Here is a 24508-nt window from a genome sequence, read left to right on the forward strand (position 1 = left end):
CGTTGAGCGCCTCGGTGAAATTCCAGAGAGCAGAGCTGTCAAGAGATTTTTGCGATGGCTTTTTAAAGTTCGTGCAGCAGGAGAGATTTCCAGCCCTTTCCCTGAAAGTGCAAACGACTGAGTGCTTATCTTCTTGTTTCTCAGACGCATTGTGATCTCTCTTTCTCCCGTGGCTCAGACTGAAGTTTTCATCTTGCAGAGTTGAATGGGTCTGACTTTGGGGTCCACACTGCTGAAGACTACTCAGTCAGCAAGACATCATGGAGAATCCTCTCTTCATAAGCTGGGCACGAAAGACGCTTCGCTTCACACACACGCGGTACTTTAAGGTGCCCCAAACATGCCCACTTCTTTTGTTTGGTTCTGCCATTTTATAGAAGAAAAGCTTGAGGGTCAGAGAGGTACCACGACTCTGATTCCAAATCAAAGCTCTTGGCACTGGTCTGCATCATTTTTCCTTAAATATGTCACTCTCACCCCGTTCCCCTTCTTCTCCTCCATGCCCGTCTGAATGGCTCCAGGCTAGTCTCACAGACACCCAAACTGCCACTGAGTGAGGGCAATCTCAGGCCAGGCACATGACAGCTGTCAGGTATGGTGTCCATGGAGAATTCTCCCTCCTCATCACCAGCCCTGCTCTTGGGAGAGGAGAGTCTCAGCTCGCCGCCTCCAGGGCCAACACTCGGCCATGGCTGAGCTGTGGAGCCTTTCTGTGGAGCTCTGTCTCATTCCAGCAGCAGGTTTAAGCTGCACAGACAGATTGGTCAGGGGGGTGCATTGGAAGGGCTGTCCACGTGTTCCTGAAGCCCCCTCACAATGACATATTTGCTGCAGGCCTTCACCGGAAAGAACTTCAGGTCTAGAAGAGAATGAGGGAAGGCAGATCATCGAATTGAGGTTTCCTGTGTGCCAAGGCTGTGCCACGTAGGAGAACTGAGGTGTCCTGGGCAGCACGGCACCTGCTGCCAGACGTGTGAGCAATGCCCTCTTGGATGCTCCAGCCGGGCCAGTCCGCCTGCTGAGTGTGGCTGCAGGTGCTTTAGCAGGTGACACCAGCAGGACTGGTCAGAAGAAATATTAGATGGTGGTAGCTGTAAGCCACTAAGCTTTAGGGTGATTTTTTACGTGGCAAAAGCTGACAGCAGTGTCACCTCCTACCTCTCCCTCCGCTTGCTCACTGCACTCTCCCAGATCTTCCCGTCACTCAGGTTGCAGCTTAAATGTCACGAGGCCCAGTTGGACTCCAGGCTCCACCGCGGCATGGGAGGTGCGGTAAAATCACAATGCACAGGGAAGGGCCTCCTGCATTGGGAGGAATTCAGGGCCTTTAAACCGCGTTCCAGAGGCAAGAATGGAAAGCGGTGGGCAGGTCTGAGGGCACAGGGCGTGGCAGTGAGTGCTGGCAGCTAGGATCTTACGTAACACATCAGGGGAGCCATGTGAGGGCTTTGAGTAGGGCAATGATGTGCTCCAGTTTGCAGTTTAGAAGACTCCCTGGTCTCATCTGCACAGAGTAAAGTGAAGGGCTGAGAGCAGGAGAGAGAGCAGGGAGGTGATGAGGAGGGACGGGGCGGGAACAAGATGGCAGCAGCTCCGGCCAGGCTGGTGAACCGGGAGCAGGATGCACAGATTCAGGGTGTTTTTGGATACAGGCTGGATGACTTTGCCTCCAATGATTTCTTCCCCTCATCCACTTCTGCACACACCCCAGGACCTCCCTGCTCCCCTGCCCTAACCGCACCACTTGCCTGCTCTGGGCTGCATGCTGCCCCTTGCCGACGTCACCTCCCCTCTTCCCAGCTCTCTCTGGTATCTTCTCCCCCCCGGGACCCCGGTCCACTGACCTGCAGGACCTGGTCACTGATGTCCATGTCTTGTCCTCCCTTTCTCATGCCTCACCCTCCAGGGCACCTGCCTGATAAAAGGGCGACCTCGGAACACTCGGCACTGCCCCTCTGGCCTGCACCTGCGCAGCTGTGAGTTGCCAGGAAGTGAGGCTCCCAGCCGAGCCCACGGTGGACCGGTGCACAAGGCAGCTGTGCATGCGAACTGAGACTTCGGGCAGAGAGGCTGGAAACAGGGCTTGGACAGGCGTCAGCTTACGGTGGTGTTGAGAGCTGGGGTGCTGAGTGGGGAATAGAAAAGAATGCCCCAGCCACGCCACGAAATGAAGCCAGGCTCCTGCCGTATTTCCAAAACAGTCTGCGCATTGTCTCCAAACGGACCTTGTGAGTAAATGCAATTGGAGCTTTTGGTGTGTCCTCTAGTGTGTTATTTTATTTATTTTTTTTGGGGGTGCTTGCAGATGCGAAGTGGTGATATTTGTGTTTATCTTACCCAGGATTAGGCGCGAGAGCGTGTCTGTGCCTCTGCTTGGGGTGTGTGTTTGCCAGTGGGGCACGGAGACGTGTGGCCCTCCAGGAGGGGCTGGCCTTCAAGACTGTGTGCTCTGCGGGTTGCCCTGACCATCAGTCACGCCGGCGTCAACAGCACAGATGGAGGAGCCGTCCCCGCCCGGTCTCAGGGCAGGCGACTGCACTTAGGATTTTCATTCACATCAGAAGTGGGACTCAGAGAAGGAAGGGCCTTCTCAAAGACTGTAAGGTAATATAATAAATCCTTATTATAATAAGCCCGTATATAAATAAATCCATTCCTGTATCACATGGCCAGTAAGTGACAAAGTTATACTTCTAACTGAGGTCCTCCGCGGCCACAGCTGCCTCCCCGCACCCTCACGGCACTCCTGATGTGTCCTGTGGCAACTTCCCCTGGCCTGAGAGACTCGTGTCCATGAGCTTAAAGCATAGCTTTACCTAGTCAGCTTCTCATCAGTGGTTTTTAGTGATTCTTTGGTTAAGAGAGGCTTGCATCCCAAAGGGAAATGCATTCTGGCGTCTGCTTCCCTAAGGTTTTCTGAAATGACTTCGGTCTACTCCTGGCCTGGAAAGAGCACTGGTTTTCCCTCCTGAAACTCCCCGGTAGCTTATGTGGCTCCTGGACAGAGTTTCCCTCACTGGCTGCCACCGCTGGGCTGTTTGTTCCTTCTTCCTGGACCACTTTTCACCTAGGTGGTCACGTGACCCACTCTAGCCCCTCTGACCCCAATATCACCTTCCCAGAAAGACCTGCTTGACTCACCTACCTAAAATGGCAGCTCCTGTCACTTGCTGTCCTCATACCCTCTTTTATTTGAATTCATAGCATGAACTATGACCTGACACTTTACTACAGGAATTGGCAAGCTTCTCATAAAGGGATAGATGGTAAATATTTGGGGGCCATGTGGTCCCTGTTGCAACTACTCATCCCTGTTGTTGTGGCCCTAAAACATCCACAGACAATATGTAAATGAATGAGCATGGCTGGGCAAAAACAAAACATTGCCACAATAGGTGATTTGGCCTGGATTTGGCCATGGCCTATAGTGTATTTGTTTTGTGTGTCTGTCACCCAGTAGGATGTAGGGTACTTGTGTAGGGTAGACTCATCACTGTGTCCCAGAAACTAAAGCATAGTAGTCATTCAATGAATGTTGAATCACCAACGGATACATGTTTAAACTTATCCTTTCCCTTTTTAAAAACAGCTTCATTGAGATATAATTTGCATACATACAGTTCACTCATTTAAAGTATACAGTTCAATGATTTTTGGTATATTTGCAGAGTTGTACAACCATCACAGCAATCTAATTTTGGAACATTTTCACCACTCCAAAAATAAAACCCTGTGCCCAGTAATAGCCTCCTCCTTTCTCCCCAGCCCTAGGCAACTACTAGTCTATTTCTGTCTCTATGGATCTGCCTGTTGTGGCCACTGCAGATAAATGCATCATACAATATGTGGTCTTTTGTGACTGGCTTCTTTCTGCAGCATGTATCGGAACTTCATTCCTTTTTATTGCTAAATAACATTTCATTTTGTGACTATACCACATTTTATTCATCCATTCACCAGGTGATCTTATCTATTTTGGAATATAGACAAAGAACAATGCTGTTTGAACATTCATGGACAAGTTTTTGTTGAATGTGTGTGTTCATTTCTCTTGGATGTGTACCTGGAGATAGAATGGTTGAGCCACACAGTAACTGTATGGTTAACGTTTTGAGCAAGTGCCAAACTCTTGTCCAAAGTGACTGCACCATCTCATATTCCCACCACTGATGAGACGTCCCTGTATCCTCAGCAGCAACTGTTACTGCCCAGCCTTTCGATTCCAGCTGTCCTAGTAGCTGAGAAACGGTGTCTCGTGATGTTGATTTGCATTTCCCTGATGGCCAGTGATGTTGAGCATTTTTCCATGCCTTTACCGGCCATTTCTATATCATCTTTGGAGAAATGTCTATTCAGATCCTTTGACTATTTTAAAATTGTGTTATATATGTTTTTATTATGGGGTTGCAAGAGTTTGTTATATATTCTGGAAACAAATCCTTTATCTCATATATGATTTTCAAATATCATTTCCCATTCTGTGGATTATCTTTTTACTTCCCTAATGATAGCCTAGAAAGCATAACAGCCCTAAATTTTGATGAGATCCAATTTATGTATTTTTTCTTTTGTTACTTACGCTTTTGTTGTTTCTAAGGAAGCATTGCTTAGCACAAGTTCACAAAGATTTACTTTTTCTTCTAGAAGTTTTATAGTTTTAGCTTTGATATTTAGGTGTTTAGCCCATTTTGAGTTGAGTTTTGCACCTGTGTGCAGCAGAGGTCAAACATCAGTGGTTTGCATGTGGGCGTCCAGTTGTCCTGGCATCGTTGGTTGAAAAGACGATTCTTCTCTATTTTATTGTCTTGACACCCTCATGAAGAACCAATTCAACATAAATTGGGGGTTTCTTTCTGGGTTTCCATTTCTGTTTCATCCATCTATATGTCTGTCTTTATGCCAGTACCATACGGTTGTGTTAGTTCGGTAGCAAGTTTTGATATCAGGAAATATGAGTCCTTCAAGATTGTCCTTCTTCATTAAGATCGTTTTGGCCTCTTCTTCCTTTTTATTCACGTGGGAAGGCCACAGTCTGTTAGAGGGCTGAGAGTCTTGCTCAGAGAGCATTTGAATTGTGTTAGAGGAGCTTTAAACTTTATACTTAATCAGGGCCCTGCCTTTTCAAACCATAAGAGCTCTGCAATGGTTTGAAATGTCTGTGGGTTCTAGTCTTGGTTTTGCCAGCAACCATGCAGCCTGGGTAACTCCCTTCCCCTCTTTGCATCTGAGATGTTCCCTTGTGAAGTGAGAGATTCAGACTAGAGGACAACTACTGTCCCTATGCGGCTGAGATTCTGTGGTCCTGTGGCTTGTGAGATACTATTTGACTGGGGGAAGACATCACTGGATCCGACAGAACTATGCTACCCTTTAGAAGAAATGTTGAAAATGACAAATTCAGGGTAAGGTAAAGCACATGATATTCATTTAATTGCCTTAAAAATTATTCCATGTTTTTAAGCTCATTAGAAAGTTGTTGTTTTCAACATTGACCTTAAAAATTAACATGGAGTGTGTCGGACTATATGATATGGGATTTGTGTGACAATTGGATAATTGTTAATCCAGAGTTAAACAATTCTTTTTTTTTTTTTGGTCTAAATTTATCCACTTGTTTTCTTTCTCTTATCTGAAGTCTTACCCAATTATTAAGGGGACTTTAAAAAAATTGGCCTCAAGAAAGGGTTTAAAAATCAGAATAAGAGAGGCTGTGATCCAGGTAGAAATAGGAATGTCAATTGCACGGTCCTCAGTCCCCATCCTGCACACGGGGCATTTCAGGATTCTTGGAGTGTTGATTACAAAACAATTCTCCCCTGTAATGTAATCCTCGGGACATGCCTCTGAAGTAGGGGTGATCAATACCATCCCACTTTGAGAATGGAGAGATTGAGGCTGAGGGAGAGCCAATGGCCTGCCTACCCCTCAAGCTGCTAGCTGTGCCATTGTTGAAATTCCACCACCTCATGCTTTCTAGAGGCCGTTCTGCCTCGGAGAGAGTCCCCACATCTTATGACCTCTGGGCCCTATGCCATCCTCCCATGAAAAACACTGGGGTGGGTGGCATCTTTATCTTTCAGATCGCACAGGAGCTGAAAATCCTTTTCCAATTCCCTGGAGTTCCTTGGTGGTGTGTCTGGTCCTGGGCTCGGCTCCTCTCCGGCGTGCCTGACATTGCATAAGCGGTGGCCAGATGCAGATTCTGAGTCACAAGGGGCAATATTTCTTCATGGACATGGTGGGAATTCAGGAGGCTCTTGTGTCCAACCAAGCTGTAAATAAATGCAAGAAGGCCCAGGTGCTGGCCTTGGAAGTAGTAGGTGTTCTATACAAGGTAGTCGAATCTGCGCCAGATTTGCCCATAGAACAAAGGCAGGAGTCACAGTGACTATGCCGATGACAGAAATGGGGTCTAACGTCATCTTGACTTGGTAGATGTCACTGAGAGTTAAAAGTTCAGATGTCACTGAAAATTAAGAGGTGCAAGGATGAACATGTAATCTTGTCCTTATGCCTAAAATGAAGCCTGTACGAGAACAGAGCAGAGCGCGGGGGGAGTAGAGAGAAAGGCTGGGGGGCTTGGGGGGCAGTTGTGGGGTCTGAGCTGGGCGTGGCCTCCATGGGGGACTTTGCTAGTGCTCTGCCCACACCCCTCACACACGCCCTTCCCTGGCCTTGGTGTGCTTCGGCCTCTCTTTGGGGGCTGCCCTCACACTCTTGGGGTTACTTTGCCATCCTAGGGAGAAAACAGGATCTGCCTGGGAGGTTACAACCTTTGAGGGTTTCCTTGGCCAAGGGCTGACTGGCGCGGGTGTGCGGGAGCCCAGCTCCCTGGCGCAAGTCAGACAGATGCTAAAGTGTAACCGTCCCTCAGAGCTCCCCTGCGGGTCAGTGCGAAGCGCCCTTCTTGGGGCTTTGCCTGTGATCACAACCTTGCGGGGCGGCATCTTCATGTCCTCCTCTCCACGCTGTCCTGCTGGTGGCCTCCGGGACAGCCTCTCTGGCAAGTATCTAGTCCATGAATCTTCACTTCGGGGTCCACCTCTGGGAAACCTGACCACAAACATCTGCCAGGCAGGGTATGCTTGGGTTGCGGTGGAGTACAGCATCTAGGAGGAGGGAGGTGAAAATTCTACTTTATTCTACTCGGACCAGGTCTGGGGTGCTGGGTCGGTTGGTTAAAATGTTGACTAGAACATTTCAAAGAACTGGAAGCGGGTCCAGGGATCAGCGGCCAAGACGGTCCGAGAATTCCAAGAGCAGTCACACGAGGAATGGAGTTACAGACCTGAGATACTGTGCTCCAGAAAGCTCGGGAGGAGCCAGACCTCCGCCTTCGAGTATCCGCAGTGCCCTGCAGGGGGAGGAAGCAGCTGCCGTGAGACCCTACCGAGCCCCAGAACAGATTCCTATTCCCTCCACCCCTCACCTCCCCCTTCCTGGTCTGCACCTTTGGTCTGGCTGCCTCCGTCCCCCCCGAGACCTCGGCCGGAGCCCTCCCCGGCTCTGCCTGCTCCACACCACTCTCCGTGGAGCCTGTCAGAGGCTGAAAGACAAACCTCCTCCCAGCTTCAAACCCTTCAGGGGCTTCTTGTTGCTCTTAGAATAACAAGGAATGCCCTGGCTTCTGCGATCCGGCCCCTGCCACGCTCGCCACAGGGCCTTTGCTCTTGCCCGTCCCTCGGGCCCAGGTGCCCAATCTGGGCTCTGAAAACTGCCTGACTCCTCACCTCCCAGCCCCTAGAGATTGTCTGTCCCTTGGAGAGGCCATCCTTGTCTACCCTATATAAAGGAGATTGTTATTGTAGAGCTTGTTTGTGTCTTCAGCACCCTCAACACACCTTTCTTGGGGCCTATTATTTATGTGTCTGTCTGTCTTTCTGTCTCTCTGTCTTCCCCACTAGACTGGAAGGTCCCTGAGGGCAGGGACAGGTTTGTTTTGACATTCCAGTGGGGAGGCTGGAGCGGTTGCAGTAAGAGTCTTTGACTGAGAGGGATGCGCCCCGTCCAATACCCACAAAGTCCTGGAATCCCCTTGGCGCTCCTTGGAGGCAACAGTTTGTCATGTGTCCCATGACAGGGAACTCACGTCCCCCCGAGGGGGCTGCTCCTGTCCTTTAATGGCTTTGACTATGAAGTAGGTCTTTCTCATATAGAGCCAAACTTCTTGCAGCCTCTTCTTCCTGGGCCTCATTCTGTCCTAAAGGACAGCCAACAGTGGTTGCTGAACAAGCTGTCTGGGAGGCTTCCTTGGGGACCTGCATGTAGTGTCCTCTCGGCTGTGCTCGCCGGTCTCTGCCGGGCTCCAGGGATGGAATCGCATGGAATCTACGAACACCACCCAGTTGGAGGGTGTCCGGCACGACTGTAGCGTCAGCCTCAAATGCTTTCCCCGACCCCAGGCCCTGCTCTCTGGCACTGGTGGTGGGTTGGGCGAACCTCTCACACCCGCCCTCCTGTCCCGGGCCCTGCCGGGCTCTGAGAGCTGCTCTCTCCTGTCCTGCCCTCATCTTCCTCAGCACCCAAAGGCCAAAGATGCTATTACTCAAAGCACTTCCAGGTAATGTAATTTTGGCCTCTTTCCTCTGCCTTTGATCCCCCGAGCATTTTAAAATACCCAGAACTGTAATAATTATTATGGGGTAATGTGATAAGGTGTTTTCCCCCCTTTGGGGCATTGCTTTATGTTTCCTTGGCATTCTGTGATGACATTGGTGACACAACCATGATGGATGCTTTTCTGACACTCCCTTCTGATGCTCTCGGGCCTTTCGTAAACACTGCAGAAAGCCCTGGCCCTGCCTGGGAGGAAGGATGCCACGATCCCGGGGCACACAGGCCCGGGCAGGTCAGTGCCTCATGGCTGCCCAGATCGGAGCCCCATGCTTGCTGGTAACTGGGAGGGCCTCTCGCTCTGCCGACCGACCAGTGCAAGGAAAGAGCCCAAGTGGACACCAGCCCCAGGCCACAGGGTGGAGAGGCCTGTGTGACCTGAGCCCTCATCTGACCCAGGTGCTGCATGACTCTGGGTCACTCCAACTCTGTCCACCTCTTAGCTGTGAAATAGTTGTAGCAGCAGCAGCAGCAGCAACGAGAGCCCCTGACACTTCTGTGTCCAGACCCTCACGCTTCATGAACAGGATCGTGTATGTTATCGTGGGGCCCCACCTGGATCCTGGGGGTGCTCAGCCTCACCTTATAGAGGAAACCACAGCTTAGGCACCCAGGGGTGACACAGCTGGCATGGGCTGGAATGGGCCTGGGGCCTGACCCTGTCTGACCCCAAACCCATGTTCTCGCTGCTGCAAGCCAAGCTGCCTCAGGAACCAGCACTCCCCTGTCCAGTGCTCATGTATAATAATAATGGTGACTATAAATAATAGCAACAGCAATTACAGCTAACACTTATTGAGTCATTTTGAGTACAGGACACTGTTCTAAGCACTTTGCATGAATTAATGCATTTAAACTTCAGACACAACCACATGAGGTAGGTACAATTATTAACCCCATATTACAGATGAGGAAACTGAGTCACAGAAAGTTTGAGAAGTAGTCCAAGGTCATGCAGCAAGGACAAAGCCCAGTCAGGCTTCAAACTCGGACTCTCTTGCTCCAGCAATGTGTGAGTTCCAGTTGTTCCACATCTTTGTGAGCACTTAGTATTGCCAGATTTTTTTTTAGTCATTCTAATAGGTGTGTAGTAGTATCTCATTTTGATTTTTAAATTTCCATTTTTCTAATCACTGATGATGCTGAACCCTTTTTCACGTCCTTGTTTGCTGTCCAAGTATCTTCTCTGGTAGGATGTCTGTTCAAATTCTGGGTACAAATCTTCTGTCAAATAAATAATTTGCAAATATTTTCTCCCAGACTGTGTCTTGTCTTTTCATTCTCTTAACAGTGTCTTTCAAAGAGCATAAATATTTAATTTTGATGGAGTCCAATTTATCAATATTTTTCTTTTATGGTTTGTGTGTTTTGTGTCTTAGCTAAGGAATTGTTAGCTAGCCCAAGGTCACAGACTTTCTCCTACGCCTCTTAGAAATTTTATCTCTTTGTGTTTAAAATCGAGGTCTTACACTGCATGCTTCAAAAGCGCTTTCTCCCTTGAATCCCACAGCAAGCTTGAACGTTGGCTCTTTTTACCCTCGTTTACAGATGAGGAAACTGAGGCCTAGTGAGAGGTTAATTGGCTCCTCCAATGACCACAAAGGGAGGAAATGTTGATCAAGTTTGAAGGACAGTTTCTGCAATTCTCAAACTTGTCCTTGACTTTGCTTTTGTTTGGAAGACAAACGTGGCCTTTCTCGGAGCCTCCTGAGCATTCTCTTGGGAAGTGGCAGCAATTTCCTTCATGTGCTCAGCCTTTTCTCAGCGTCTCCTCTGAATACAGAACCCAGGGTGACCGGCGGGGACAGAGATGGGCGCAGAGCCGGTAAACGGCATGTAACTGCGACGGTGGCTGCCTCGAGCCACTGCGGTGCATTTCCTTTGGGCGGCCGCGAAGGGACTCAGAATTGTCTCAGTGGAGGCTGGGGAGGCTGGCTCCCATCCACCAACTCTCACCCCTGCTGTGGAGGGTGTCCCTTTAGGGAACTAACACCCCTGCACTGCCCTGAGGTGGCACAGCAGAGAGATGCCCTCCTCTGTGACATGCATGGAACTATCTACCCAGCAGTGCTGAAGTCAGGTGTGGCCAGAGGACGTGGGTATGGCACATGCCATTGGTTATAGCTGCACCCAGCAAGGCACCTGCAGACCCTTCTTGTGCACCCCCTGATGTTCTTGGTCTCGCTCTCTCATTCTACTAGGTGACAAGCTCTGTGTGGGCTCCAGTGGACTTCCAAGGGGGTATGGGGGTGGCCCTGGGCCCCTGGGCTCCTGCCCTGTAGCTGGAGAGGTGGGGGATGCCCGAGCGTCTGCTCCGTGCCCTTGAAGGGGCAACCTGGAAGTGCAGAGGATTTATTTTTCCTGAAACAACCGTGTGAATCTGTACAGGTATTAAAAGCCTCTTTAGACGGGGAGCTGAGAGCTTCTGCTGCCATTCAGACAGGTTGGCTTCAGGGTGCTGCAGGTTGGCTCTGCTCGCTTTTACTTTTAAATTTGCAGCCTGAGGATCGGTATCTGCTACTCTGTCCCTAACTTCAGGGTGGCACTATGTAACTGTGCACGTGTGTGTGTGCGTGGGTGACCCTGTGTGATACCTGACCCTTCTCTCAACAGTTGTAGAATGATGTGTACAAAATTACTTTTTTCCCCATCAAGGTAAATTACAATGAACTTTGTGTTAAGAGTATTTTGAGAATGCCACATCAGGATGCTCGGAACCATCCTGAGACAATTCCAATTGTGGTGCAAAACCAGAGCTGCGTGAGACTGGTATCTTAGGGGGCTTGTCTAAGGGGCAAAGAGTTTCTGTACAAAATGAAAAATATCCCCAACAACAACTTACAAACAAACATCTCTCCTCAGCCTAAACAAAACAAAGCAAAATTAAAACAAAAAACACTCAGTTGCTGATCAGGAGAAATAAGGTTGTGTCCCAGCTCTGCCAGTTATGTGACCTTCACCATGTGACCTTCACCATGCTGCCTTGACATCTGTAGACTCCACTTGACGTGCTGTGAGGCTCCCACAAGGCATTAGGCAGACGGGTCTTGCTAGGTGTAGAGTGTCACCCACTTGTAGGTAGGAGGTGACGTGAGATGAGGAGACAGCACATGTGGCCTTATGCCCGAAATGAAGACTAAGATACAGCTGCTTCTGCTAACTCCCCCAGATGCTGGTTCACAAGAGTGTCTCACATTGTAGGTAGCCTGTTAGTTTCCTGGGACTGCCACAACAAATTAACACAAACTGGGTGACTGAAAACAACAGAACCCATTCTCTCACGGTTCTAGAGGCCAGAAGTCCAAAGCCAGGGTGGCGGCAGGTTGGTTCCTTCTGCAGGCTCTGCAGGAAGCTCTGGTGTGTGCCTCTTCCAGATTCTAGAGGCTGCTGGCGACCCTGTCCTTTGGCTTGTGGACGCATCACTCCAGTCTCTGCCACCATCACCACGTGGCATTCCCCACTGTGTCTATTTGCCTAGTCTCTTATAAGGACGCTTGTCATTGGATGCAGAGCCCATCCAGGTAATCCAGGAGGGCTTCATCTTGAGATCTTTAACTTTTACATCTGCAAAGACTCTTTTTCCAAATCAGATCATATTGATAGGTTCCAGGTGGACCTATCTTTTGGGGGGCCATCCCTCAAACCACTACAGGTAGGTATTTTTATATCTTCCTTCCTGAGGCTGAGAAAAATGAAATACATTGTTCTAGACTTTCGTGTTCCTAATAATAACAGCCACTGGCTATGTTTTCCCTAATCCTCACATCAACCCTGCACGATGATATTACCATCTCTCTTGGACAGGGGAAGTTACTGAGGCTGAAAACGGTGACATGTCTTGCCTGGTGTCACACAGAAGGTAAGAGGCTAGGAGCAAGTTTGGACCCAGCACGGATAGACTCCAAGCGTTGAACTCTTCATTCTTTATGTGGTGTGTAACAAAAAACACCTGGTGCCCTCTTGGGGCCCTCGGTATTTGCACCTGCTCAGCAAGGTGGGTCGCCTGCTGGCCAAGCCCAAGTGTGGACCAGCCTGCCTCCCAGTTCTGTTTCTCTTTCATCGTACCTCCCGGCCTCTGGCACGTGATGAGCCAGAGCACAGGGGTACACATTTCGTCGCCTCCATCTTTATGGCTGAATTCAGTAACCAAGTGTGATTATGAAATTCGAGCCTCCTCCGGCATCCGTCTACGCCGGGGCTGTGTTCCTTGGCCAAGGCATCTGGGCAGGCCATAAGCCAGATGTGAGCCTTCACATTTTCAGAACTCGGTTTTGCCGCTTGGTTTGGATCACAGGAGCAATTTCAGCTCATAGTCTTTGATGCTGGCTGTTTGGTTTCATAAAAATTATATGGAAAGTCATAAAAGAGTGATAAGGCCTTCCAGTTTTACCACCAAGTGGAAAAGTTGTCCACACAAAGACTTTATAACCATCTTGCAGCAATTCTGAGGCTCTGCCATCATCGCAGTAGACTAGGCATTAAAGACATCTTTGAAAGGAGCACTGACCTTTGGTCTCAAGGTTGGACAAGACAGAAAGGCGACAAGTGAGCTTCTGGATTTCAGAGTTTGGGCTTGGAGATTGGATTTTCTTGGAAGGGGTGGATGTTTCCATTGGTTGACTAGACGGATTTCCTCTGATTCACATACTGCCTCTCTCAGATACATTATCCCTTAGAAATAGAAGCTATTTACAATCTCTGTAAAAGTCACTGCCGGTGGGGGGGCAGCTTCTGAAACAAGGAAACGATTTGTGGAGGCAGAAGGGCTGGGATTCCATCATGAATTTGTCGCTCCCTAGCTGTGAGGTTTTATTTAGAGGCATCAGTTTTCTCGCCCTCGATATCCACATCTGAAACCCAGACGAGGATACTTTCGATCCTGGGAGTGTGCATGTTTAGACTAGTAATTGCCTTATTTGAAAACCTCACATTTGTCTTCCGATCTAAAGTTTGTACGTTCACACAACCTGCCCGGGTGTGTTCGTTCCTAGCGCCACTTTAACAAAGTGTCACAAGTTGGGTGGCTTCAAACAATAGAAATTTATTTTTTTATGGTGCTGGGGGCCAGGAGTCCAAGATCAAGATGTAGGGCTGTGGTCTCTCCCAATGCTCTTAGAGGAGCTTCCCTGCCCCTTCCAGCTCCTGGTGACCCAGGGGCTCCTTGGCTTGTGGCCACATCTCTGCCTTCACCTTCTCGTGTGTCTCAGCACTCTGCCTTCCTCTTATAAGGACATTTGTCATCGGACTAGAGTCCACCCAGACCACCCAGGATGACCTCATCTCAAGATCCTTAATTTAATTTCATCTAAAAAAAAACCTCTTTCATCCAAATAAGGTCGCTGTCACAGATTCTGAGTGGAACTATTTTTTGGGAGGTCACCTTTCCACCCACTAGACTAGGCACTTGTGAAAAATTAAGACGTCTCTTTGGCCAAAGGCAGCTTACCTGTGAAGGGCAGGCTCTCCAGAAATCATGTCAGATTGCTTTAAGGGGGTGCAAGCTGGCACAAGGCACTCCTTTTTCTTCTTTGTTATGTCACCACAGAACTTTCTGTTAGACAATACTCTCACCAGAGTGGGAATTTAATAAAAGCAGTATCAAATTATAGACAAAATTTTTCTCCCAGGTTTGATATGGTAGTGGCACTTTGTGACCAGGGGGCCCGTCATTTCCTTATAGTCATCAACTGGGAACAGGAGCCCGTGGCTCGAGGAGCTGTCCTCCAGCTGAGGACAGCCCAGGAGGGCCAGGAGCAAAGCCGTGCACCAACGCGGAAATCAGGCCATGTGTCTGTTCTTGACCAGTCAGGCCATCGGTGTCTCTGCTGGGGTCTCTCTGAGAACTACACAGCGGAAGCCCACCTCTGGCTCACATCACGGGTTTGGGGACCTCGCTTCTGTCTGGGGTGCAGGATGGGAGATGGGAACAGAAATCAGAAGAGCCTCCGGGCTTTGTCAGTCCGGGAAGCTTCCCGTGCAGGGGACAGTCACAACGTCAGGCCGTATGGGGTTCCCCAAACTTATTGGTTAAATGAAATCCGGTGGCTGCTTTTCTGAGACTCAAACACACATTTCCACAGCCAGCTGGCCACCCCTGCCCAGATGCCACGGGATGCTCAAAACCATCTCGTGGTTTCCATGGCGTGGTCCCCCAGCAGCCCCTGCCGGGCAGTGGAATTTCTACTCCTCCAGCAGACACCTGGGGCCTCTGGGCCCCTGAGTCCCTCCTACTGTGCCCACTGCCCACCGAGCCTCGCCCCTCCTGCCCCTTGGTCGGCCTCCAGACCCGGTGTCCAGGCCCTGGCCCGGGTCTCCTGAAGCGTCCCTGTGACCCCCAGCCTCTGCCTTCCTCTTGCACCCTCCTTCAATTCCACCAGAGTCATCTTTCTGGAAGGCACCCACGGCCATGTCCTTCTCCACTTACTGTCCCTGGCTGGTTCCCTCCCTCTGCAGCCTGTCACCCCACACCCCACACCCCGCACTGTGGCCTGCTCTGGAGCTGCCTCCCTGGGTGGAGTGTTCATCAAGACCCTGTCTGCGCTTCCTTCTCCCGCCAGCCGCATCCACCTGGCAGGGCCCCCTCCTTGTAGCCTTCCCTGGGCGGTGCCACCTCCCTTACAGCACCTTTGCCTGCTCTCTGTCCCATGCACTAAGCCACAAGCCGGGCCTCTGTGGCCAGAGGGCTTTTGGCGTTCATCCCTGGGTCCCTGGCACATAGCTGGGACTTGTCACACAGTAGGTGCTCTGCAAATGTTTGCTTGCTGAATGCAAGACGCTTCCTCCCTGGCCTCTGAGCTCCCACAGCCTGGGTGCTGGAGCCTGCACTCAGCTGCTCATTCCTCCCTAATTCCCCTTAATGCTCGGCCCAGGTGCGGCCGAGCGACCCTTTCTGTCTAATCCTCAGCACAGCTGAAGGCAGGCTGCTGGGTTTCCAGTGAGATTTACGGGGGCCTGGGAAGAGTGGACAGAAATACAGCGTCTCTGCGGCTCCCAAGGGTCTGTACGTTTTGGCTCCCTGTTACAGGAGGCAGCGCTCCCCGGTGACCCAGCTCTCAGCCTGTCCCCTCCAGATCTGGACTGAGAAGCGAGAGCAGGGGGGTGTCGGGGAGTGGCTCCTCCCAGGCTGTTTCCCCTGGGCCTGACTGTTGCTGGCTGGAGCCTTGTTCCCCCTTCCCCCCTTGGCATCCCCTCCCCAGCCCCAAGAGGCACCGTAACTTCCCATGACAGACAGGTGTGGCGGTTACGATTCTGCCCCTGCACTTGGGAGCCGTGTTCCCCTCACACATTCTGAGGGCAGAGGGGCGAAAGCAGACCAACGGCGGGGCCAGGGGAGGCTCCGCAGTGAGCCCAGCACATCGGGGTCATTTCCTCCTCCTTGGCCCGGGAGGTGGAGGTTCCTCCTGTGCCTGGCCTGGCAGGACAGAGCAAGTAACTGCAGCGTGATTCTGGGGCTCGGTGGGGGTGGCGCCAGCTCAGCGAGAGGCTGGCGGCTTCAAGCACAGCAAGGCCCTGGCGAGGAAGGGGGCCGCTGGGTGTGCAGTGAGCCAGCTGCCGGAGGCCTGGGGAGGCAGGTGCTGGGGGAGCCGAGGGTGACTGGGCACGGTCACAATGCCAGTGGCCTCTGCCTCAGCACCTTTGCTCAGAACCTCCTGCCACCTGGCCCAGGAGTGAGCAATCCCCTGACCCCAGAATCCCACCCTGACATCTGCCCAGTTCCAGGCTGACGTCACCTCTTCCCTGGGCACCTGCCACGGCCTCTCCGTGGGCCGCCCACACCTGCTCTTGTCTGTGCTAATCCATTGTCCACACTGCACAGAGCAAGTTTTAAAGACACAGATGTCACATCATTCCAAGCTGGAGGGCCCTCCCTGCTTCCTGCAGCTCACAGGCTCAAGCCCATGGACCTTAATGTGCCCACTGGCCAGGTGCCCTGGGGGCCCTGTTTCCACCTAGCCCTGCCTTTCTACTTCCTGACAGTGACCCCTGGAACCCTCTGCCACTGCCACCTCAGGGCCTTTGCTTGTGCTGTGCTTGGCCTGGCACATGCTTCCCTCCCTCTCCCTCCCTCTCCCTCCCTCTCCCTCCCTCTCCCCGTGGCCAATCCCTACTCACCGTCTGGATCTCTGTGGACTTTGTGGACCAAGTCCCCTCCCCTTGTCAGCTCTTGGAGCCCGCTGTGCCTTTCCTTCATAGAGTCTAATTATACAGTTGGTTATTTTATTTGTAATTGCTTACGTGACTATTTGGTTCACGCGTGACACCCCATGACCCATGGATGAGTCAACTCGCTGCTGCTCACGGAGTGCCTACTACGTGCCCGCAATGCCGCTGGCTGCTGATGCCGCACTGTGCCGGCAAGCCCTGTGCAGGGCCTCCGTCTGCCATGAGCATGTGCTGGGGGCCAGGCATGTCCAAGGAGCTCAGGAATCATTTGTGGGGTGAATAAATGAACGACTGGGGACATTAACTTGGCACGCAGGGGAGGCCATTTCAGAGAACCAGTGACAAAGAACATGCATCTCAGTTGTGGACCAGACACCGAGGGTCTGTGTCACCCACTGTGGCCACCCAGGGACAGCATCAAGAACCCAAACCCTGGTGTCCTGCCCAAGCCTAGCGTCTTTCCCCCAAATTTCCTCCTGAGGTTTTGATCCTCCCCCAGCTTCACCTCCCAAGAGGATTGAGAGGGAAGGGGGGATTTAACTTCTTGGTGACAATTACATGTCAGCGTCCACCACTTTTACCGAGCAGAGGAATTGACATCTTCTGCAATGCTGCCCAGCAGGGAAGCCTCCCTGGTTTTGCACACCATGAGCTGGAGGTCAGTCGGATGCCAGGAGAGCAGGCACACGGTGAAGCTAGCACTTGAACTTGAACTTTTAAAACACACACTCTCTCCACCCGGAGTTATTGATCGCCCAGCTCACACTCACTGGTCTCAACACTCAGTTATTTTTAAATATAAATGTATCTCAACATTCTTTCAGAATTTAACCCAGTGGTTGAAGGGTCGCCAGCTGCATGGTCAGGGAGTCACAGGGCCGTAAATCCACGTCAGTCTGTGGCCGTTTTGCCGCGAGCTGCGGGCACCTGTTCTTGGCAGGCGCTCTGCTGGGTAACCATGCATGGCTCCCCTGCTCCCCCGGCCAGGATGAAGCTGTAGGAGCTAATGTATTCTGAGTCAGACCAACTGCCGCTCACGAAGGGGGAAAAAAAAGACTTGCTTGAGTAACCGTAATAATTGGAAAATTATTTTGATAGCCTGAAACAATCTAATATATTACAGAATTTTATTAAAATAATATCAAATCAAATTAACTGCTATTCCATAATGAATTAGGTAACAAGGTAGGCAGATATTAATCGGCCTTGGCTTCCAGGCAGGGGAGCCCGGAATTTATTAGTTCTCGAGGCTGGCATGAGGGTGAAGGCAGAAACCACTACCACCGCCTCCGCGGGAACCCCCTGAGACAAGCGAGCTTTTACTTTTTCTCTCCCCCCGACTTTCACTTTCTAATCCATCATTAAACACTTATATTTCTTTATGTAGGGTCTTATGAAATTTTTAATTTTTTAATTGCTTTGTGATTTAATAATGAGGACTTTTCATTTTGCCCGAATAAGGAACGAGATGTGATATTGAAATTCTTTCACCTTCTCCACCCCGGCTAACCTTCTTCCCCTCCTCTCGTACGGTCGCTTTCCTTTCCGAAGTCTAGATACAAGTAATCTAATCCCCAGGGGGACCGATCACCAGGCAAACAAGCGTCGCTGCCTGGACATTTGCTGCTTTGAAAAGCAGAGGAGAGCTGCGGGGACGGTCCCGGGGAAGCCACTAGCGAGCAACGGTTGGCGCGTTTTGTGATGACTCAATGAGCTGGGGCCTCTAAATAATTCAGCCCCCGTTTTATGCTTTTGGGATTTTCTTAGCTCTTTGACTCTGTGTTTTCCAACCTTTTAAAATGTCTTGACACAGAGAGAAAATGATAGTGATAACAGTTTTATAGCACTTGGGTATAAACGTGGGGGATAGACCAGCCAGGGGCTCCAGCAGCTGCAGTCCCTACCTGGCTGCAGGGAGCAATACCTCTACCCTTCCGTGTCTACCTGCAGAGCACCATTTGCAAAGCTCCCATCAGCCAATGCTATTTCCACATTTCTGATTGCACCGGCAGCCAGCAGCATCTGAAAGAGCTTGCTAGCTTAGAACACATTCCTCAAACCTTGATTTGCTCATCTGTAAGATGGGGATGAAACAGCCTCGTGAAGTTATAGGCATATGCAAAGCTCCTGATACACAGCCTTCACTCAGTAAGTGGCAGCTTATTAAGTCCCACAGAGCCGAGGGGTCATAAACGATGGTGACGTTGAATCTTCACAATACTCCAGACAGTGTGAGTACTCTTTTTGTTCCCACTTTACAGACAAGGAAATTGAGGTGTAGATTAATCGCCCATGTTATGCAATCAGTCATGGTGAGCTGAGTTGAGAAGCCGGTGCCGTCTGATAGCAAAGCTTCTCTGCCACACGAAGCAGCTAATGTGTTATGCTTCTGGTTTGGACTCTTTCTGATTTGGGTATATTGTTTTGAAGGAAGCTCGGTTCTAGATCAAAGTTTAAGCAGAGGATTAAACATTGGGGGAGCTCATAAATTCTGCATAATAAGGAAAAGGATATTTCACTTCAAGGGCAGAAAACATGGAGTGGAAAGAATAACACATGTGTCGCCACTTCTATCACAATGTGGTCACATGTTTTGAATTTTTGTCTTTATCGACAAGGACTTGCCAAAGTTCTTTGACAAATGTCCTGAGTTAAGGAAGCAGCATCTGCTCACCTGCAGTATTTCACAGCGAGCGATCTTCCTGTTTTGGATGAGAAAGTTATGGAAAAAGAGGAGAAAGCAACTTCCAACACCAGGAGAAGGCTGGGGTCATAAACGTGGCTCAGACACCCGTGACAGTGGCCTAGGCTTTGAGAAGCCGTCTCTCCCTCTGTTAGAGGGTATTTGTCACTAAGTTCTTTCTTCTTTGGCACCAGCACCCTGACTTCTTTTTGGGGAAGGGCACTGTTGCGTGCCTTGTCAGAGGGACTGTCAAGGGGCAGGTAAGTGATGTGGGACAGGTCATTTAGACTATGTCTCTCCATACCTTGCGTCTTGAGCTGGAACCGAGCCATGCAAGAAAAATAGCTGTGATGTGAACCACCAACCAACGTCAAAACAAACAACTGGGGCCAGTTCAGCCCCTTCCTTGGTCCCTCTTATGGGGCCTTGAGGAGGGCCTGGTCCAGGAGTGAGCTTGTTTAGAAAAGGTGTAGACATTCAGTCACAGACACACGACAGCAGCACGTGTTAGATGTGAGTAAGGCATACGCTGTTGTGGAGAGCGGGGAAGCTAATGCCCAGTGATAAGTCCGCAAAGATACCTGAAGTCATTTGTAGCTAACCATGTGCTGTTTCATCTGTTTAAGGGATGTAAGCCAGGCTTAGGCTCAATGCGAGCACACACACACACACACACACACACACACACACACACACACGCATGCATAGAGCAGGTAGACATAGACCTGCCCCAGGGGAGTCGCCGTCTATTGCTGGAGGGTAATTTAAGATGATTTCAGGTAGAACGTGTTAGTGCCCACTGATAAAGCGTCTTCTGAAGTTTAGAGGAAGGGGAGGGCAGGAAGAGAGGGGTCAGCGAGCCTCGTCTGCCCCGCTCCTGTTTTTGTGCCTAGCGGGGGGTACTTGGGGTTCAGGGGAGGCCCACAGGCAGGGCCTGTCAGAGCCTGCGTGAGGCCCTGGGCTTAGGTGCTTTGGAAGGTGGAGGGGACAGATCCCAGCCTGGCAGTGGGGTTTGGGGGGCGAGATTCTGCCTGTTCACCCAGAAGTCACCAAGTCAGACTCCCTTCCCAGGCCATCCCCCTCCTAGAGGGGCCCCGGGGATGAGCGCAGCAGTCACTTTTGTAAACCACAGTGACCTGAACACTCTCAATACGCATTTTTCCATTCAGAATGAAGGGGTAGGTGGTCTCGGAAGCCAGAGCCCCCCACCAACGTGGGCTCCTCCATGGGCAGGAGGTATGTCAGGGTTTGCTAACTTGGGGTTACATGGTCATTTTTCTTCATGGAGAGAAAAAGCAAAGGCCCTGGGACAAAAGGTAACAGCCCAGATAAAATGAATAAGGAAATGTTCCCATGAATCACAGGCAGAACTCACAGAGTTCATCTGTTTAGGAGCCGCTTTCTTCTAAGTCTGAACGTTCTCAGCTACCGAGAGTCCAGCTGCATTTCCGCTTGTGCTACAGGTGCACAATGCGATGCCTCAGCACAGGCGACGGCAGGGCTGCGAGGGCCTGTGCGGGGTGTGTCCTCCCAGATGAGCTGATTCGCACAGGATAAAATTAAGGCACACAACTATTGAAAAAGTCCACTGGCAAATATTTTCTTGAGGCAGTAAAATATTTTGGCTGGTGTACCAGACACAGGCCACTTACCCTCTCAGCAAGAAGACAGGCTCAGGGTCTGCAAGAGCCCCCCGCAGGGGTGGGCTGTGGCACTCCGGGCGTGTTCGGGTTTGCTGCCTTTGGTCAGTACCTGCCCAGGTGGAGCTCACAAACAGATGGTCTTTCCACTCACATTTGCACGTGGGGTGGGGATTTTAAATATCGTGAGACTGAAGCAGGACAACAGAGGAGTTGCCGAGGTGCCAGTACTGATGTGCAATTTGATGAGAATTCTCTTTACTTCAGCCTGTTCACCCAGATTTTGTAAAATTGATAAAAATCGATGCCACTGTTTCTTGCCAAATAACTATAAGACAGGTAGGACATTCCTTTTTTTTTTGTTACTGATGTCAATTAATTTAAAACATCATTAGTATATTAAAATGAAACACAGATATTTATACCATAGGATGCAATGTTCACATAGCATTCGAAGATACATTAGACGTCACACAGAAATTTTATGCTTGTAACGGATCTTGTAGACCTGGGGCCCCTTTTCCAACCCGCCCCAGGCATGAGGAGTGAGGAGCTCATCTATGAAAAAATATAAAAGCATTGAGGCCAGAGGATTTTGCAATTTTTTTTTTTTTTAGATGGGGTCTCATTCTGTCACCCAGGCTGGAGTGCAGTGGCATCATCACAGCTCACTGCAACTTTGAACTCCTGGGCTCAAGAGATCCTCCTGCCTCAGCCTCCCAAGTAGCTGAAACTACCGTCGTGTGCCACCATGCCCGGCTAATTTTTCTATTTTTTGTGGAGACAGGGTCTTGCTCTTGCCCAGAATGATCTCAAACTCCTGGCCTCAAGCAATCCTCCTGCCTCAGCCTCCCAAAGTGCTGGGATTATAGGCGTGAACCACTGCACCTAGCCACATTTTGCAATCTTGAAGTTCTTTTTATGACCAAGCAAGAATAGCTCTCCTTTCAAATTTGCAGACAGCTTGGGGTCTGTAAGATGTGAATTAATGTGCAATTAAAGGAAAGTCTTTTATTTGCCCTACTAGGCAGCAGAGAGATAATCTTAGGGCTACAAGGGGGAATGCAGTCTAGGCGACTGCCATTCACCTTTTCTTCCAGAGAGGGCTTGTTCAACCGGCGGCTGAATTGCAATTCACAGGGCAGGACTTTGCAGTGTCTGAGCTGCACAGGCAAAGTCAATTTTGTGCATTTTTTTTCATCATGGTTTGGATATAAAAATGCAACCCAAATGAAGTGAATGTCTCTCTTGTGGATAATTGCTTCCAAAAGAATGAGTACCAAACAACCCCCTTGGTGCTTACATGGGAAAAAATAATAATAAAAAGGATTTAAAATTAAGGACAAAAAGAATAAAAGGGTAGATAAAATCTGAGATGCATCGGAGGGAAGATAAAGTGACTTTTTGGCAGCAACTTTAATAGAAGCTTTGCTTCAGAAGTCATCTAACTGTGGTGCTCATCTGCGCCTTCTTTACTAACCCTCACGAAAGCGGGCTTCCGCGTTATTATCTCAGTTAAAAAGGATATGTATCTCAAATCAGAATCGGCTGAAACCAGTTACTGCACGTTATTCCGAATTTCCCATTTCTGTCAGCGGGTAATGAGAGATCACACTGTTCAACCCATTTTGGAAAAGATCGTGAAGTGGCCCTTCATTTCCCAAATCGAGCTCCAGGCCACTCGTGCGCAGCCGGGGCCGCTCAGCACCGGCTGGGGTGGAGCCGTGGGGAGGCTGCATGTTCAGGGCAGGGAGAGGACACAGGTGCCCAACAGCGAAGAAGCAGCTGCCATTATTTGTGCTGGGCCTGGAGGGAGGCCCTGTCCACCCAGTCCTCCCTGGAGCCCTGGAGCGCCGGGCTAGGATGACCTGCAGGGAAAGAAACGGGGGCTCGGTGAGGTGTGCTGGTCTGTCTGGGGTCGCCGCGACAGTGAGTGAGTTGGAATTCCCATGCAGTTGTGCCTGACCTGTGCCTGGTGCCAGGAAAGTGTAGGGTGAGTAGCCAGGTGCTCCTCACGCTGGTCCCCAGCTCGCCCCCTTCCCACCTGGAGGAGGCCCAAGTTAGCAGCAGGGAGTGGCCATGGGGGAGAAGGGACTCCTAGCAAGGAGATTATCTGACATCTAGGTGTGGTGCAAGAGCTGCAATTGCCCAGAGTCACTCCTGTCTTACGGGAGCCTTGTTTGCCTATCTGCAAAATGGGGACAGTGATATTTGCCTTCCGACTTTGGAGACAAAACGAGGAACTTCACTGGAACATTGTTTGTGACACAGATCCAGGGCTGTTATTGTTTTTTAAATTCTTCTCTTCTATGGGTACAGCTGCCCATATCACGATAGGTGCTATTAGCTCTGTGAAAAAGATGCCTAAGTAAATGAGTTATTCTCTGTCTAGAACAAGGGACGTCATCCAGAGTTTGCTACCAGAAGAGGCAACAAGGGAAAATGATGGTTCTGTGCTGTGCAAGCTGGGGCTGCCACGACAAAGTGCCACAAATGGAGTGGCTTAAACAGTAGCAATTTATTGCTTCACGGTCCTGGAGGCTAGAAGTCCAAGGTCAAGGTGTCAGCAGGGTCACGCTCCTTCTGAAGGTGGTAAGGAAGGGTCTGTTCCAGGCGCCTCTCTGAGACTCTGGTAGTTCCTTGGTTTGTGACAGCTTAACTCCAATCTGCACATGGCATTCTCCCTGTGTGCATGTCAGTGTTCAAATCTCCCCTTTTTATAAGGACACCAGGCGTGTTGGACTAGGGGCCCATTCACTCCAGTATTACATCTTAACTAATTTTACCTGCAATGACCCTATTTCCAAGTAAGGTCATGTTTCGAGTTACTGGTGTTTAGAACTTCAACATATGAATTTTTGGAGAGACAATTAAACTTATAATAATGGCCAAAATTAAACTTGGAAAGCCCTGCAAACTTTTTCCTTCTCCTAGAGATTTACACATACCTTAGTGTGTCTAAATGTCATATTAATAACGTGAGAAGAAAGAAACTTTTTACTTTTCACGTTTTTTTAACATCTTAAATGTTTTTAACTTTCATTCTATTTTAATGTTTTTATTGAGGTGAAATACAGTCTGATAATTTTTTTGCAGATGCACACACCAGTATAACCCATAGCTCATGAAGACAGAGAAATTTCCATCATCTCCGAGAGTTCTTCGCGATCCCAGACATCGCTTCCAAGAAACAGCCGCTGTCAATAGAATTTGTTTGATCATGGATTAACTTTGCCCTTTCTAGAACTTCCTATAAATGGCATTATATAATAGACACAAGCCATGTTGTTGCATTTATCCACAGTTTATTCCTGTTTGTTGCTGGATAGATTCTATGCTATGGATTTGCTGCTGTTTGTTTATTCATTCATTTATTTTTGTTTTTTTATTTATACTTGTTGAGGGACAT

At 49.8% G+C, this 24508-nt stretch overlaps 1 long non-coding RNA gene across 2 annotated transcripts; it reads left to right on the forward strand.

Moving 5' to 3' along the window:
• The first annotated feature begins 224 nt into the window (after window positions 1-224).
• LOC123640132 lies at window positions 225-23557 on the forward strand. 2 transcript variants are annotated; one of them, XR_006735881.1, is made up of 4 exons: window positions 225-319; window positions 1907-2228; window positions 2342-2604; window positions 23492-23557. It is a non-coding gene; the product is annotated as an uncharacterized LOC123640132 (long non-coding RNA). The 2 variants fall into 2 exon arrangements; XR_006735880.1 differs by lacking the exon at window positions 23492-23557 and having other exon boundaries at window positions 2342-2632.
• Window positions 23558-24508: the final 951 nt, after the last annotated feature.

This window comes from Lemur catta, chromosome 1 (assembly GCF_020740605.2).
Source record: "Lemur catta isolate mLemCat1 chromosome 1, mLemCat1.pri, whole genome shotgun sequence".
Taxonomy (NCBI): domain Eukaryota; kingdom Metazoa; phylum Chordata; class Mammalia; order Primates; family Lemuridae; genus Lemur; species Lemur catta.